The 12,431-nt window shown below is 49.7% G+C and overlaps 15 non-coding genes and 2 pseudogenes across 15 annotated transcripts; all 17 read right to left on the bottom strand.

Moving 5' to 3' along the window:
• Positions 1–4: 4 nt before the first annotated feature.
• Positions 5–167, bottom strand: LOC135043875 (U1 spliceosomal RNA). The gene has a single exon (XR_010236664.1). It is a non-coding gene; the product is annotated as a U1 spliceosomal RNA (small nuclear RNA).
• A 142-nt stretch (positions 168–309) lies between these two features.
• On the bottom strand, positions 310–473 carry LOC135043982 (U1 spliceosomal RNA). The gene has a single exon (XR_010236751.1). It is a non-coding gene; the product is annotated as a U1 spliceosomal RNA (small nuclear RNA).
• Positions 474–1,147: 674 nt separating this feature from the next.
• Positions 1,148–1,310, bottom strand: LOC135043893 (U1 spliceosomal RNA). Its single transcript, XR_010236681.1, has one exon. It is a non-coding gene; the product is annotated as a U1 spliceosomal RNA (small nuclear RNA).
• Positions 1,311–1,462: 152 nt separating this feature from the next.
• Positions 1,463–1,626, bottom strand: LOC135043994 (U1 spliceosomal RNA). The gene has a single exon (XR_010236763.1). It is a non-coding gene; the product is annotated as a U1 spliceosomal RNA (small nuclear RNA).
• Positions 1,627–2,300: 674 nt separating this feature from the next.
• LOC135043890 (U1 spliceosomal RNA) lies at positions 2,301–2,463 on the bottom strand. Its single transcript, XR_010236678.1, has one exon. It is a non-coding gene; the product is annotated as a U1 spliceosomal RNA (small nuclear RNA).
• A 152-nt stretch (positions 2,464–2,615) lies between these two features.
• LOC135043988 (U1 spliceosomal RNA) lies at positions 2,616–2,779 on the bottom strand. Its single transcript, XR_010236757.1, has one exon. It is a non-coding gene; the product is annotated as a U1 spliceosomal RNA (small nuclear RNA).
• Positions 2,780–3,477: 698 nt separating this feature from the next.
• LOC135043927 (U1 spliceosomal RNA) lies at positions 3,478–3,613 on the bottom strand (annotated as a pseudogene).
• A 152-nt stretch (positions 3,614–3,765) lies between these two features.
• Positions 3,766–3,929, bottom strand: LOC135043993 (U1 spliceosomal RNA). Its single transcript, XR_010236762.1, has one exon. It is a non-coding gene; the product is annotated as a U1 spliceosomal RNA (small nuclear RNA).
• Positions 3,930–4,603: 674 nt separating this feature from the next.
• On the bottom strand, positions 4,604–4,766 carry LOC135043903 (U1 spliceosomal RNA). Its single transcript, XR_010236690.1, has one exon. It is a non-coding gene; the product is annotated as a U1 spliceosomal RNA (small nuclear RNA).
• Positions 4,767–4,918: 152 nt separating this feature from the next.
• On the bottom strand, positions 4,919–5,082 carry LOC135043957 (U1 spliceosomal RNA). Its single transcript, XR_010236727.1, has one exon. It is a non-coding gene; the product is annotated as a U1 spliceosomal RNA (small nuclear RNA).
• A 673-nt stretch (positions 5,083–5,755) lies between these two features.
• On the bottom strand, positions 5,756–5,918 carry LOC135043885 (U1 spliceosomal RNA). The gene has a single exon (XR_010236673.1). It is a non-coding gene; the product is annotated as a U1 spliceosomal RNA (small nuclear RNA).
• Positions 5,919–6,070: 152 nt separating this feature from the next.
• On the bottom strand, positions 6,071–6,234 carry LOC135043975 (U1 spliceosomal RNA). The gene has a single exon (XR_010236744.1). It is a non-coding gene; the product is annotated as a U1 spliceosomal RNA (small nuclear RNA).
• Positions 6,235–6,922: 688 nt separating this feature from the next.
• LOC135043905 (U1 spliceosomal RNA) lies at positions 6,923–7,068 on the bottom strand (annotated as a pseudogene).
• Positions 7,069–7,220: 152 nt separating this feature from the next.
• LOC135043970 (U1 spliceosomal RNA) lies at positions 7,221–7,384 on the bottom strand. The gene has a single exon (XR_010236740.1). It is a non-coding gene; the product is annotated as a U1 spliceosomal RNA (small nuclear RNA).
• A 3,240-nt stretch (positions 7,385–10,624) lies between these two features.
• LOC135043954 (U1 spliceosomal RNA) lies at positions 10,625–10,788 on the bottom strand. Its single transcript, XR_010236725.1, has one exon. It is a non-coding gene; the product is annotated as a U1 spliceosomal RNA (small nuclear RNA).
• A 670-nt stretch (positions 10,789–11,458) lies between these two features.
• LOC135043874 (U1 spliceosomal RNA) lies at positions 11,459–11,621 on the bottom strand. Its single transcript, XR_010236662.1, has one exon. It is a non-coding gene; the product is annotated as a U1 spliceosomal RNA (small nuclear RNA).
• Positions 11,622–11,763: 142 nt separating this feature from the next.
• Positions 11,764–11,927, bottom strand: LOC135043981 (U1 spliceosomal RNA). Its single transcript, XR_010236750.1, has one exon. It is a non-coding gene; the product is annotated as a U1 spliceosomal RNA (small nuclear RNA).
• Positions 11,928–12,431: the final 504 nt, after the last annotated feature.

The following is a 12,431-nucleotide window of genomic DNA, read 5'->3' as shown; positions in this document are numbered from 1 at the left end:
AGAGATCTGAATTATACGAGAGCCGACCAGGGGAAACACAAATTATGCAGTCAAGTTTCCCACATTTGGGGAAATCGCAGGGGCAGCACACCCAGAGTGCAATGGGTGAGCCTTGCCCTGGGAGAAGCACCTTCATGATCATAGTATCTCACCTGGCAGGTAAGTAGGAGTTGGGCTAGAGCTGGGGAGGGTCTCTGCTCGGGCACCCCCCTGTCAAGTGAAGGAGATCCAACTGAGGCAGCACAAGGGAACTCTCAAAAGAAGAACAAGGCTCTGAAACAAAGAAATCTGACTTTTACCAGAGCTGACCAGAGGAAAACACAAACACAGTCCCCCACTACCACAAATAAAGCAGTCGAGTTTCCCACATTTGGGGAAATCACAGGGGTCAGCATACCCAGAATGCAATGAATGAACCTCACCCTGGGAGAATAATCTTCATGACCATGGTATCTCCTATGCAAAATAAGTATGATTTGGGATAGAGCTGGGGAGGGCCGCTGCTCAGGCACATCTCTGTCAAGTTAAGGAGATTCAACTGAGGCAGCACAAGGGAACTCTCATCTAGGGACAACAACTGCAGGGAGAACACATATTTTCAGATGAACATGGGAGGGCAGACGGCTGCCTAATACTGAAGCACCCCCAAACAACAAACCAAATGCAACAACTAGTGCAAGCATTCCTGGGGGAAGGCCTGCCGCAGATGGATTTGCATATGGTGATGTCATCCAAGCAGTGGGTCAAAGTTGGCTTCAACCCTCGTCTGCATATGAAAACAGAAAAGGGGCATGCAGGGCATGGTGGCCTTTTGCTGCGCTTGTCTGACCCCTAGTTTGCATTAAACACCTCCACCCTTCTTCGGTGTGGGGCTCATGTTGGCTATGCCCCAGCCCCTGAAGCATTCAAGCTGATTTCTTGCAGCAGCTTGGCACTGCAACAGCTCCAGAGCTGCTCTGTAAGGCAAGTAAAAGGGTGTGGGCCCTGCAGCACTACCTGTAGTTTGCATTGTGCATTGGAAGGCACAAAGTAAGCAGACGGGAGGAGAAGTCAGGATAGTGCACAAGGGTATAGAAGGGAGCGGCTGAAGAAAAGAGAAGTGGAAACAGACAGCAAACTAGGCTGGAGAGAGACCTGAGACAAAGAGATCTGAATTATACGAGAGCCGACCAGGGGAAACACAAATTATGCAGTCAAGTTTCCCACATTTGGGGAAATCGCAGGAGCAGCACACCCAGAGTACAATGGGTGAGCCTTGCCCTGGGAGAAGCACCTTCATGATCATAGTATCTCACCTGGCAGGTAAGTAGGAGTTGGGCTAGAGCTGGGGAGGGTCGCTGCTCGGGTACCCCCCTGTAAAGTGAAGGAGATCCAACTGAGGCAGCACAAGGGAACTCTCGAAAGAAGAACAAGGCTAAAGGAAAATCTGAGACAAAGAAATCTGACTTTTACCAGAGCTGACCAGAGGAAAGCACAAACACAGTCTCCCACTACCACAAATAATGCAGTCAAGTTTCCCACATTTGGGGAAATCACAGGGGTCAGCATACCCAAAATGCAATGAATGAACCTCACCCTGGGAGAAAAATCTTCATGACCATGGTATCTCCTATGCAAAATAAGTATGATTTGGAATAGGGCTGGGGAGGGCCGCTGCTCATGCACATCTCTATCAAGTAAAGGAGATTCAACTGAGGCAGCACAAGGGAACTCTCATCTTGGGACAACAACTGCAGGGAGAACATATATTTTCAGATGAACATGGGAGGGCAGAAGGCTGCCTAATACTGAAGCACCCCCAAACAACAAACCAAATGCAACAACTAGTGCAAGCATTCCTGGGGGAAGGCCTGCCGCAGATGGATTTGCATATGGTGATGTCATCCAAGCAGTGGGTCAAAGTTGGCTTCAACCCTCGTCTGCATATGAAAAGAGAAAAGGGGCGTGCAGGGCATGGTGGCCTTTTGCGGCGCTTGGCTGACCCCTAGTTTGCATTAAACACCTCCACCCTCCTTTGGTGTGGGGCTCATGTTGGCTATGCCCCAGCCCCTGAAGCATTCAAGCTGATTTCTTGCAGCAGCTGGGCACTGTAACAGCTCCAGAGCTGCTCTGTAAGGCAAGTAAAAGGGTGTGGGCCCTGCAGCACTACCTGTAGATCGCATTGTGCGTTGGAAGGCACAAAGTAAGCAGACAGGAGGAGAAGTCAGGATAGTGCGCAAGGGCATAGAAGGGAGCGGCTCAAGAAAAGAGAAGTGGAAACAGACAGCAAACTAGGCTGGAGAGAGACCTGAGACAAAGAGATCTGAATTATACGAGAGCCGACCAGGGGAAACACAAATTATGCAGTCAAGTTTCCCACATTTGAGGAAATCGCAGGGGCAGCACACCCAGAGTGCAATGGGTGAGCCTTGCCCTGGGAGAAGCACCTTCATGATCATAGTATCTCACCTGGCAGGTAAGTAGGAGTTGGGCTAGAGCTGGGGAGGGTCGCTGTTCGGGCACCCCCCTGTCAAGTGAAAGAGATCCAACTGAGGCAGCACAAGGGAACTCTCGAAAGAAGAACAAGGCTAGAGGAAGATCTGAGACAAAGAAATCTGACTTTTTCCAGAGCTGACCAGAGGAAAGCACAAACACAGTCCCCCACTACCACAAATAATGCAGTCGAGTTTCCCACATTTGGGGAAATCACAGGGGTCAGCATACCCAGAATGCAATGAATGAACCTCACCTTGGGAGAACAATCTTCATGACCATGGTATCGCCTATGCAAAATAAGTATGATTTGGGATAGGGCTGGGGAGGGCCGCTGCTCAGGCACATCTCTGTCAAGTAAAGGAGATTCAACTGAGGCAGCACAAGGGAACTCTCATCTGGGGACAACAACTGCAGGGAGAACACATATTTTCAGATGAACATGTGAGGGCAGAAGGCTGCCTAATACTGAAGCACCCCCAAACAACAAACCAAATGCAACAACTAGTGCAAGCATTCCTGGGGGAAGGCCTGCAGCAGATGGATTTGCATATGGTGATGTCATCCAAGCAGTGGGTCAAAGTTGGCTTCAACCCTCGTCTGCATATGAAAAGAGAAAAGGGGCGTGCAGGGCATGGCGGCCTTTTGCAGCGCTTGGATGACCCCTAGTTCGCATTACACACCTCCACCCTCCTTCGGTGTGGGGCTCATGTTGGCTATGCCCCAGCCCCTGAAGCATTCAAGCTGATTTCTTGCAGCAGCTGGGCACTGTAACTGCTCCAGAGCTACTCTGTAAGGCAAGTAAAAGGGTGTGGGCCCTGCAGCACTACCTGTAGTTCGCATTGTGCGTTGGAAGGCACGAAGTAAGCAGACGGGAGAAGTCAGGATAGTGCGCAAGGGCATAGAAGGGAGCGGCTCAAGAAAAGAGAAGTGGAAACAGACAGCAAACTAGGCTGGAGAGAGACCTGAGACAAAGAGATCTGAATTATACGAGAGCCGACGAGGGGAAACACAAATTATGCAGTCACGTTTCCCACATTTGGGGAAATCGCAGGAGCAGCACACCCAGAGTGCAATGGTTGAGCCTTGCCCTGGGAGAAGCACCTTCATGATCATAGTATCTCACCTGGCAGGTAAGTAGGAGTTGGGCTAGAGCTGGGGAGGGTCGCTGCTCGGGTTCCCCCCTGTGAAGTGAAGGAGATCCAACTGAGGCAGCACCAGGGAACTCTCGAAAGAAGAACAAGGCTAGAGGAAGATCTGAGACAAAGAAATCTGACTTTTACCAGAGCTGACCAGAGGAAAGCACAAACACAGTCTCCCACTACCACAAATAATGCAGTCAAGTTTCCCACATTTGGGGAAATCACAGGGGTCAGCATACCCAAAATGCAATGAATGAACCTCACCCTGGGAGAAAAATCTTCATGACCATGGTATCTCCTATGCAAAATAAGTATGATTTGGAATAGGGCTGGGGAGGGCCGCTGCTCATGCACATCTCTGTCAAGTAAAGGAGATTCAACTGAGGCAGCACAAGGGAACTCTCATCTTGGGACAACAACTGCAGGGAGAACATATATTTTCAGATGAACATGGGAGGGCAGAGGACTGCCTAATACTGAAGCACCCCCAAACAACAAACCAAATGCAACAACTAGTGCAAGCATTCCTGGGGGAAGGCCTGCCGCAGATGGATTTGCATATGGTGATGTCATCCAAGCAGTGGGTCAAAGTTGGCTTCAACCCTCGTCTGCATATGAAAAGAGAAAAGGGGCGTGCAGGGCATGGTGGCCTTTTGCGGCGCTTGGCTGACCCCTAGTTTGCATTAAACACCTCCACCCTCCTTTGGTGTGGGGCTCATGTTGGCTATGCCCCAGCCCCTGAAGCATTCAAGCTGATTTCTTGCAGCAGCTGGGCACTGTAACAGCTCCAGAGCTGCTCTGTAAGGCAAGTAAAAGGGTCTGGGCCCTGCAGCACTACCTGTAGTTCGCATTGTGCGTTGGAAGGCACAAAGTAAGCAGACAGGAGGAGAAGTCAGGATAGTGCGCAAGGGCATAGAAGTAAGCGGCTCAAGAAAAGAGAAGTGGAAACAGACAGCAAACTAGGCTGGAGAGAGACCTGAGACAAAGAGATCTGAATTATACGAGAGCCGACCAGGGGAAACACAAATTATACAGTCAAGTTTCCCACATTTGGGGAAATCGCAGGAGCAGCACACCCAGAGTGCAATGGGTTAGCCTTGCCCTGGGAGAAGCACCTTCATGATCATAGTATCTCACCTGGCAGGTAAGTAGGAGTTGGGCTAGAGCTGGGGAGGGTCGCTGCTAGGGTACCCCCCTGTAAAGTGAAGGAGATCCAATTAAGGCAGCACAAGGGAACTCTCGAAAGAAGAACAAGGCTAGAGGAAAATCTGAGACAAAGAAATCTGACTTTTACCAGAGCTGACCAGAGGAAAGCACAAACACAGTCCCCCACTACCACAAATAATGCAGTTGAGTTTCCCACATTTGGGGAAATCACAGGGGTCAGCATACCCAAAATGCAATGAATGAACCTCACCCTGGGAGAAAAATCTTCATGACCATGGTATCTCCTATGCAAAATAAGTATGATTTGGAATAGGGCTGGGGAGGGCCGCTGCTCATGCACATCTCTGTCAAGTAAAGGAGATTTAACTGAGGCAGCACAAGGTACTCTCATCTGGGGACAACAACTGCAGGGAGAACACATATTTTCAGATGAACATGGGAGGGCAGAAGGCTGCCTAATACTGAAGCACCCCCAAACAACAAACCAAATGCAACAACTAGTGCAAGCATTCCTGGGGGAAGTTCTGCAGAAGACGGATTTGCATACGGTGATGTCATCCAAGCAGTGGGTCAAAGTTGGCTTCAACCCTCATCTGCATATGAAAAGAGAAAAGGGGCGTGCAGGGCATGGCGGCCTTTTGCGGTGCTTGGATGACCCCTAGTTCGCATTAAACACCTCCACCCTCCTTTGGTGTGGGGCTCATGTTGGCCATGCCCCATCCCCTGGAGCATTCAAGCTGATTTCTTGCAGCAGCTGGGCACTGTAACAGCTCCAGAGCTGCTCTGTAAGGCAAGTAAAAGGGTGTGGGCCCTGCAGCACTACCTGTAGTTTGCATTGTGCATTGGAAGGCACAAAGTAAGCAGACGGGAGGAGAAGTCAGGATAGTGCACAAGGGTATAGAAGGGAGCGGCTGAAGAAAAGAGAAGTGGAAACAGACAGCAAACTAGGCTGGAGAGAGACCTGAGACAAAGAGATCTGAATTATACGAGAGCCGACCAAGGGAAACACAAATTATGCAGTCAAGTTTCCCACATTTGGGGAAATCGCAGGGGCAGCACACCCAGAGTGCAATGGGTGAGCCTTGCCCTGGGAGAAGCACCTTCATGATCATAGTATCTCACCTGGCAGGTAAGTAGGAGTTGGGCTAGAGCTGGGGAGGGTCGCTGTTCGGGCACCCCCCTGTCAAGTGAAAGAGATCCAACTGAGGCAGCACAAGGGAACTCTCGAAAGAAGAACAAGGCTAGAGGAAGATCTGAGACAAAGAAATCTGACTTTTTCCAGAGCTGGCCAGAGGAAAGCACAAACACAGTCCCCCACTACCACAAATAATGCAGTCGAGTTTCCCACATTTGGGGAAATCACAGGGGTCAGCATACCCAGAATGCAATGAATGAACCTCACCCTGGGAGAACAATCTTCATGACCATGGTATCGCCTATGCAAAATAAGTATGATTTGGGATAGGGCTGGGGAGGGCCGCTGCTCAGGCACATCTCTGTCAAGTAAAGGAGATTCAACTGAGGCAGCACAAGGGAACTCTCATCTGGGGACAACAACTGCAGGGAGAACACATATTTTCAGATGAACATGTGAGGGCAGAAGGCTGCCTAATACTGAAGCACCCCCAAACAACAAACCAAATGCAACAACTAGTGCAAGCATTCCTGGGGGAAGGCCTGCAGCAGATGGATTTGCATATGGTGATGTCATCCAAGCAGTGGGTCAAAGTTGGCTTCAACCCTCGTCTGCATATGAAAAGAGAAAAGGGGCGTGCAGGGCATGGCGGCCTTTTGCAGCGCTTGGATGACCCCTAGTTTGCATTACACACCTCCTCCCTCCTTCGGTGTGGGGCTCATGTTGGCTATGCCCCAGCCCCTGAAGCATTAAAGCTGATTTCTTGCAGCAGCTGGGCACTGTAACTGCTCCAGAGCTACTCTGTAAGGCAAGTAAAAGGGTGTGGGCCCTGCAGCACTACCTGTAGTTCGCATTGTGCGTTGTAAGGCACGAAGTAAGCAGACGGGAGAAGTCAGGATAGTGCGCAAGGGCATAGAAGGGAGCGGCTCAAGAAAAGAGAAGTGGAAACAGACAGCAAACTAGGCTGGAGAGAGACCTGAGACAAAGAGATCTGAATTATACGAGAGCCGACGAGGAGAAACACAAATTATGCAGTCAAGTTTCCCACATTTGGGGAAATCGCAGGAGCAGCACACCCAGAGTGCAATGGTTGAGCCTTGCCCTGGGAGAAGCACCTTCATGATCATAGTATCTCACCTGGCAGGTAAGTAGGAGTTGGGCTAGAGCTGGGGAGGGTCGCTGCTCGGGTTCCCCCCTGTGAAGTGAAGGAGATCCAACTGAAGCAGCACCAGGGAACTCTCGAAAGGAGAACAAGGCTAGAGGAAGATCTGAGACAAAGAAATCTGACTTTTACCAGAGCTGACCAGAGGAAAGCACAAACACAGTCCCCCACTACCACAAATAATGCAGTCGAGTTTCCCACATTTGGGAAAATCACAGGGGTCAGCATACCCAGAATGCAATGAATGAACCTAACCCTGGGAGAACAATCTTCATGACCATGGTATCTCCTATGCAAAATAAGTATGATTTGGGATAGGGCTGGTGAGGGCCGCTGCTCAGGCACATCTCTGTCAAGTAAAGGAGATTCAACTGAGGCAGCACAAGGGAACTCTCATCTGGGGACAACAACTGCAGGGAGACCACATCTTTTCAGATGAACATGGGAGGGCGGAAGGCTGCCTAATACTGAAGCACCATCAAATATCAAACCATGGCCCTCATTCCGAGTTGATCGCTCGCAAGGCGATTTTAGCAGAGTTACACACGCTAAGCCGCCGCCTACTGGGAGTGAATCTTAGCTTCTTAAAATTGCGACCGATGTATTCGCAATATTGCGATTACAAACTACTTAGCAGTTTCAGAGTAGCTTCAGACTTACTCTGCATCTGCGATCAGTTCAGTGCTTGTCGTTCCTGGTTTGACGTCACAAACACTCCCAGAGTTCGCCCAGACACTCCCCCGTTTCTCCGGCCACTCCTGCGTTTTTTCCGGAAACTGTAGCGTTTTTTCCCACACGCCCATAAAACGGCCTGTTTCCGCCCAGTAACACCCATTTCCTGTCAATCACATTACGATCGCCGGAGCGAAGAAAAATCCGTGAGTAAAAATACTTTCTTCATTGTAAAATTACTTGGCGCAGTCGCAGTGCGAATATTGCGCATGCGTACTAAGCAGAATTTCACTGCGATGCGATGAAATTTACAGAGCGAACGACTCGGAATGAGGGCCCATATGCAACAACTAGTACAAGCACTCCTGGGGGAAGGTCTGCAGCAGACGGATTTGCATACGGTGATGTAAATCCAAGCAGTGGGCCAAAGTTGACTGGAACCCTCATCTGCATATGAAAAGAGAAAAGGGGCATGCAGGGCATGGCGGCCTTTTGCAGTGCTTGGATGACCCCTAGTTCGCATTAAACACCCCCACCCTCCTTTGGTGTGGGGCTCATGTTGGCCATGCCCCATCCCCTGATGCATTCAAGCTGATTTCTTGCAGCAGCTGGGCACTGTAACAGCTCCAGAGCTGTTCTGTAAGGCAAGTAAAAGTGTGTGGGCCCTGCAGCACCACCTGTTGTTCGCATTGTGCGTTGGAAGGCACAAATTAAGCAGACGGGAGGAGAAGTCAGGATAGTGCGCAAGGGCATTCTTTTCTCTTAGTCCGGGGGCAAGGCTTCAAAATGGGGTCTGCAACGGAGGAGACACAGGGGGCGTGGTCACAGCAGCTTTTCTCTACAGTCTGCACCAGCAGGAGCCTACACCATTTTTTATGATCACGCTGAACTGCAGTGCGACTGCAATTACAGCATGGTCAAGAAGGGAGGCGTCATGCTGGGTGGCCATGCCCTGTCACTGTGCAGGAGCCAGCACCGCTCACACACTAGTCCCCGGGTGCAGCCCCCAACCCCCGGGACACCCGGAGCAACAAAATGTAGATTCAGGCCACCAGGCCACGCCCCTACCTATGAAACCATGCCTCCTTTTTACCATTGCGCTGTTTATCTGCGCGCACTGCATTACAATCTCCCTTGCCACCTCTCTGGGTGTCACCAGTGATAGTGACACCTCTGCCATGCTTGTAGCAGCTGGTCCTAAGATCTACGCCTCAAGCCCTGAGTGTTTGCCCTTGTGACTTGTTGATCATCATAGCGAAGCAGATGCTTACAGAAAACTGCAGGGGCTTAGATTGAAAATAAAAACAATTGATGGGTATAAGGTAGAGAGGAGTGGGTTCGGTTCTCCGAGAACCGAATTCCCCACGAACTCCACGTGGTTTACATTGGTCCGAGGCAGGCTCGGTTGTTCCTGCCTGACTCGGAAAACCTGAACAAGGGAAAATGTCATCATCCCGCTGTCAGATTCTCGTGAGATTCGGATTCCATATAAAGAGCTGCGCGTTGCTGCCATTTTTACTCGTGCATTGAAGAGAGAGCGGAGAGGACGTGGCTATGTTCTCTCAGTGGAAATCTCAATATCAGTGCTCAGTATCAGTGGTTACTTATTGCTGCTCAGTAATACTAGTAGTGTGTCTCTCCTGCTCAGTGTCAGTTCTCAGTAGTATCCTCATCAGTGCTCAGTATCACTGCTCATTGTCTTGTGCTGCATTGTGGTGCTCAGCATACTACAGTACATTACTAATAGTCCAGTGCTGCATCTTGCTGCTCAGTGTCAGTTCTAGTATCCTCATCAGTGCTCACTATCACTGCTCATTGCATTGTGGTGTTCTGTATACTACAGTAACATAGTAATATAGTATATATAGAGGAGCGGGTTCGGTTCTCCGAGAACCGAATTCCCGACGAACTCCACGTGGTTTACACTGGTCCGAGGCAGGTTCGGTTGTTCCTGCCTGACTCGGAAAACCTGAACAAGGGAAAATGTCATCATCCCGCTGTCGGATTCTCGCGAGATTCGGATTCCATATAAAGAGCTGCGCGTTGCCGCCATTTTTACTCGTGCATTGAAGAGAGAGCGGAGAGGACGTGGCTATGTTCTCTCAGTGGAAATCTCAATATCAGTGCTCAGTATCAGTGGTTACTTATTGCTGCTCAGTAATACTAGTAGTGTGTCTCTCCTGCTCAGTGTCAGTTCTCAGTAGTATCCTCATCAGTGCTCAGTATCACTGCTCATTGTCTTGTGCTGCATTGTGGTGCTCAGCATACTACAGTACATTACTAATAGTCCAGTGCTGCATCTTGCTGCTCAGTGTCAGTTCTAGTATCCTCATCAGTGCTCACTATCACTGCTCATTACATTGTGGTGTTCTGTATACTACAGTAACATAGTAATATAGTAACATATGGTAACATAGTTTTTGAGGTTGAATAGAGGCAAATTGCCCAACGTGTTCAACCTGTTTTAAGTTGTGATGATTCTACATACTTGCTGAATAATGTTTTATGACTAGTTAGCTACTATAACTCATGTTACCCCCGGATTAACCATGTTGATATTTTAAGTATTATAACCTTGGATAGCTTTTTCATTCAGAAATGTATCCATTCCTTTTTTAAATCCAATTACAGAGTCCGCCATTACCACCTTCCCTGGCAGGGAATTCCACATCCTGATTGCCCTAACAGTGAAGATCATAGTATCTCACCTGGCAGGTAAGTAGGAGTTGGGCTAGAGCTGTGGAGGATTGCTGCTCGGGCACCCCCTGTCAAGTGAAGGAGATCCAACTGAGGCAGCACAAGGGAACTCTCGAAAGAAGAACAAGGCTAGAGGAAGATCTGAGACAAAGAAATCTGACTTTTACCAGAGCTGACCAGAGGAAAGCACAAACACAGTCCCCCACTACCACAAATAATGCAGTCGAGTTTCCCACATTTGGGGAAATCACAGGGGTCAGCATACCCAGAGTGCAATGAATGAACCTCACCCTGGGAGAACAATCTTCATGACCATGGTATCTCCTATGCAAAATAAGTATGATTTGGGATAGGGCTGGGGAGGGCCGCTGCTCAGGCACATCTCTGTCAAGTAAAGGAGATTCAACTGAGGCAGCACAAGGGAACTCTCATCTGGGGACAACAACTGCAGGGAGAACACATATTTTCAGATGAACATGGGAGGGCAGAAGGCTGCCTAATACTGAAGCACCCCCAAACAACAAACCAAATGCAACTACTAGTGCAAGCATTCCTGGGGGAAGGCCTGCAGCAGACGGATTTGCATATGGTGATGTCATCCAAGCAGTGGGTCAAAGTTGGCTTCAACCCTCGTCTGCATATGAAAATAAAAAAGGGGTGTGCAGGGCATGGCTGCCTTTTGCGGCGCTTGGATGACCCCTAGTTCGCATTAAACACCTCCACCCTCCTTCGGTGTGGGGCTCATGTTGGCTATGCCCCAGCCCCTGAAGCATTCAAGCTGATTTCTTGCAGCAGCTGGGCACTGTAACAGCTCCAGAGCTGCTCTGTAAAGCAAGTAAAAGGGTGTGGGCCCTGCAGCACTACCTGTAGTTTGCATTGTGCGTTGGAAGGCACAAAGTAAGCAGACGGGGAAGTCAGGATAGTGCACAAGGGCATAGAAGGGAGCGGCTGAAGAAAAGAGAAGTGGAAACAGACAGCAAACTAGGCTGGAGAGAGACCTGAGACAAAGAGATCTGAATTATACGAGAGCCGACCAGGGGAAACACAAATTATGCAGTCAAGTTTCCCACATTTGGGGAAATCGCAGGGGCAGCACACCCAGAGTGCAATGGGTGAGCCTTGCCCTGGGAGAAGCACCTTCATGATCATAGTATCTCACCTGGCAGGTAAGTAGGAGTTGGGCTAGAGCTGGGGAGGGTCTCTGCTCGGGCACCCCCCTGTCAAGTGAAGGAGATCCAACTGAGGCAGCACAAGGGAACTCTCAAAAGAAGAACAAGGCTCTGAAACAAAGAAATCTGACTTTTACCAGAGCTGACCAGAGGAAAACACAAACACAGTCCCCCACTACCACAAATAAAGCAGTCGAGTTTCCCACATTTGGGGAAATCACAGGGGTCAGCATACCCAGAATGCAATGAATGAACCTCACCCTGGGAGAATAATCTTCATGACCATGGTATCTCCTATGCAAAATAAGTATGATTTGGGATAGAGCTGGGGAGGGCCGCTGCTCAGGCACATCTCTGTCAAGTTAAGGAGATTCAACTGAGGCAGCACAAGGGAACTCTCATCTAGGGACAACAACTGCAGGGAGAACACATATTTTCAGATGAACATGGGAGGGCAGAAGGCTGCCTAATACTGAAGCACCCCCAAACAACAAACCAAATGCAACAACTAGTGCAAGCATTCCTGGGGGAAGGCCTGCCGCAGATGGATTTGCATATGGTGATGTCATCCAAGCAGTGGGTCAAAGTTGGCTTCAACCCTCGTCTGCATATGAAAACAGAAAAGGGGCGTGCAGGGCATGGTGGCCTTTTGCTGCGCTTGTCTGACCCCTAGTTTGCATTAAACACCTCCACCCTCCTTCGGTGTGGGGCTCATGTTGGCTATGCCCCAGCCCCTGAAGCATTCAAGCTGATTTCTTGCAGCAGCTTGGCACTGCAACAGCTCCAGAGCTGCTCTGTAAGGCAAGTAAAAGGGT

Source organism: Pseudophryne corroboree, unplaced genomic scaffold (assembly GCF_028390025.1).
Source record: "Pseudophryne corroboree isolate aPseCor3 unplaced genomic scaffold, aPseCor3.hap2 scaffold_884, whole genome shotgun sequence".
In the NCBI taxonomy this organism is placed as follows: domain Eukaryota; kingdom Metazoa; phylum Chordata; class Amphibia; order Anura; family Myobatrachidae; genus Pseudophryne; species Pseudophryne corroboree.
Note: the sequence above shows the minus strand (reverse complement) of the source record. Positions and strands in the feature narration are given on the sequence as shown.